General features: G+C 50.5%; 1 protein-coding gene across 1 annotated transcript in view; it reads left to right on the forward strand.

Annotated features, from left to right (window-relative positions):
* The window catches only part of Skap1 (src kinase associated phosphoprotein 1), a 281,034-nt gene extending 277,607 nt beyond the window's left edge, over positions 1–3,427 (forward strand). The window contains exon 13 of the mRNA XM_055620131.1: positions 3,097–3,427. The gene's annotated coding sequence lies outside the window, so the exon portion shown is untranslated. The remainder of the gene's footprint in view (positions 1–3,096) is intronic.

Below are 3,427 nucleotides of genomic sequence, written 5' to 3' on the forward strand. Positions count from 1 at the left end.
GAAGGAAGGAAGGAAGGAAGGAAGGAAGGAAGGAAGGAAGGAAGGAAAGAAAAGGAAGGAAGGAAACAAGTGGGTTGCAGGTACAGTTCAGTTGGTAGGCTTCTAGCGTGCTTGAAGCCTGCCCTCATCCCCAGTGCCACATGAAACTGGACATGCTGGTCCCAAACCCTTGGGAGAACCAGAAGCAGGTGGATCAGAAGTTCAAGGTACATAGCAAATACTAAGTCAGCCTGGGCTCCAGGAGACCAGAGTCGGGGGAAGACTATGGAATTGTGTTTCCCTTAGTTTAGGGACTGTGTCACTTTGCCCTGGATGACTTGATCAACAGAAATGAATTTTGCTCCTGCGTAGAAATCCAGAAGCAAGCAGCCAGAGGCACCCAAGTTCTGGGTAGCCTCCTGCAGCCTACTGTGTATGACCAGTATCTCCCAGACTGGCCACGACAGATGCTGCAGCTCCGGCCCCCGTGTCCCCGCCCTGTTCACAGGGGAAAGACAGAGGACAGCGGAAGGGCAGTACACACCCTCTCCCTTTGAGGACACTTCGTGAGCATTACACACAACACCTCCGCTCACAAGCTGCCTGCCGGAACTGACCTTACAAATACACCAAGCTGCAAAGAAATCTTTGCTCTGAGTAGGCTCGCGTCCGCCTTCAAAGAGGGGTGTCTTACCACTAAGGGTCCAGGTGTGGTGGCTCACGCCTGCACTCTGGGGTAGCTGGGGCAGGAGGATCCCTTCAAGGCCAGTCTAGCCCGCTGTATAAAAAGGGGGTAGAGGGAGCTGGAGAGCCGGCACATACTACTCCTCCAGAGTTCGATTCCCAGCAGCCATCTTCAGTGTTCCAGCACGTAGGTTAGCACCCAACTGGCTCTTGAGAAGCCACACCATCCTGCCTGGCCCAAAGGGGAAGGAGACAAGCTGTAAAGATGGTTGAGCGTTTGAGAACACTGATTACTCTTCCAGATGACCAGGGTTCCGGTCTCAGCACCACGGCAGCTCACAACTCTCCTTCAGGGGATGCGGTGCCCTCTTCTGGCGTCTGTGGGCATTGCATGCACAGGGTGCACAGACCTACGTACAGGCAAAACATGCACACATATAAAATTCATTTTTTTAAGAAGTTGGAAAGCGAGGAAAAGCAATCAACACTGACCTCTGACCTCCACATACACATACATGTGCACATACATACAATGGACATACTACCCTAACATGTACATACACATTAAACGCCACGCCCACAAAAATGTTCCATCTTTTATGAAGATTTCTAGGAAACATAATCAAATTAACTCTTGACAGCTACTTGGGAGGCTGAGGCAGAAAGATCTTGAATTCAAGACCAAACTGGGGGGCTACAGATCAAGTCCCATAATATAGACACAGATAAAACTTTCAAGTGATAAAGAATATGGATTAAACTTTAAGAGCAAGACTATCATGCTAGGGTTGGCGTTTTGATTTTTTTTTTCTTTTTGATGGTGTGTGTATGTGTTACTGGGAATTGAACCCAGGATTTCCTGCACACTAAACCAAGTGCTTTGCCATTGAGCTAGTACGATGTTTTAAAGTAGCCGGAAGGCTTGTGGGTGGGGTAGCAGTGGAAGCCACTTTGATGGTCTGTGGGTTTAGAATTTTGAATACTAAAAGAGAGCATTCAAGTCTAGATTGAGGTCATTATCTCCATCTTCCGGCCTAAAAGGGGATCGGCCTTCAACTCGGGGCATGAAGCATGCCATCAGTGTGACTGTGACAGGAACTGTTCGTGGAGTCTTCCCAGCCGGGCCCCTCTCTAATATGCAGCAGCCGAAGGAGCTGCTTCAGGAACAGACAGAAGATAGACCTTGCTCTCGGGTGCTCTTGTGCAATCACAAAGCCCCAGCTCAGGCCTGTCGATCACGTGGCTTCCCTAAAGAGGACTGGGCACTGGCCACAGGTGCACAAAGGTCGGACTTTTTCTGCCAGATCTGAACAAGGAAAAACAACTCGTTTTCACCCTGCCGCTTATTTGTAGCGTGGCTCTCGGTTCTCTTTAACCCAACAAGTTCCTTCTGGGAACGTATCCCACGGCCATCCTTGGCGCACATGCCAAGAGATATGAACACGAGTGTAGATAGGGATCTGGATAGGAAAGGATTGGAGACAAACTGAGTGGCCAGCCATGCCACCTTGCAGAAGGGGGAGTGGAGAACAGTCGTCGTGATGGGGCAGGCCTGTAACCTCCAGCACCCAGGAGGATCGCCATGGATTCTTCTCAACCAGCCCTGCCTACGGATTGAGTCACGGGGCCGCTGGGTTACAGAGTGAGACCTTGCCTCAAACGACCATGCAGAGTAGACTCATACACATGTGAAATACTTCTAGCAGGAGAAGGAACAATACCGTTGACCCCCAAGGACAGGAAAACTACCTGACTAGGAGACAGGGCAACAGGAAAATATCTTACTCCCTTTCGTAATCCTATCTTTTTTAAGTTTTTATTTTCAGCTGGGCAGTGGTGGCACAGGCCTCTGATCCCAGCACTCAGGGAGGCAGAGGCAGGAGTATCTCTGTGAGTTCGAGGCCAGCCTGACCTACAAATTGAGTCCAGGACAGCCAAGGCTACACAGAGACACCCTGTCTCAAAAAAAAAAAAAAAAGTTTCTATTTTATTGACTTTACATTATGGGGGTTGTGGACATGAGAGTAGGTGCCCATGGAGGCCAGAAGAGGGCACTAGACCCCTGAAACTGGAATGGTGAGTGACTGTCAGCCAGCATGTAAGTGTTGGGAACCAAACCCAGGTCTCCTGAAAGAGCAGCAAGTGTCCTTGACCACTGAGCTAAACCTCCAGACTTCTCTGTACCCCTCTTTTTTTTTGAGATATCTTATACAGCTTAAGCTGGTCCCCGACTTGCTATGTAACCAGGATGGCACTGAACTTCTGCTGCTCCTGCCTCTACTGCCCACTTACCAGGGTGACAGGTGTACACGGCCATTTCCAGTCCACACTTCCCTGCATATGAGAGGCAAGCACTTGCCCAGCCGGGCTGCGCCTTCCCACGCTTCTACGTTCTGAATTGTAAAAGAAAATGTACGTTTTTCCGTCCTTCAGGGAACACATTCTCCTCGATGTCCTGCCTGGATGAAGGGACGCGCCCTGGAGAATGCCCATTCCCCGCCCCGGCCCTGGATTCTTCTCTCTGCCAAGCAGGCCCAAACTCTTCTGCTTCGTGTGACTTTAAGCCACTCGCAAGACAAGTAGGAAGAGGACGGCCCGTCATATCTGTTCCTAAAGCAGCTCGCTTCTAGCTCGTTGCCCTTGCCAAGCCGTGTCCACACACCCACATCTGCCTTTTCTGCAAGCTTGCCACAAAGACGGCAGCGAAGGAAGTCCTGGGAGGAGGAGTTGCTGGCCGGTTGTGGCTCTCAGAGCACAAATAAAG

The sequence above is a fragment of the Psammomys obesus genome, unplaced genomic scaffold, assembly GCF_907164565.1.
Source record: "Psammomys obesus unplaced genomic scaffold, mPsaObe1.curated_primary_1811, whole genome shotgun sequence".
In the NCBI taxonomy this organism is placed as follows: domain Eukaryota; kingdom Metazoa; phylum Chordata; class Mammalia; order Rodentia; family Muridae; genus Psammomys; species Psammomys obesus.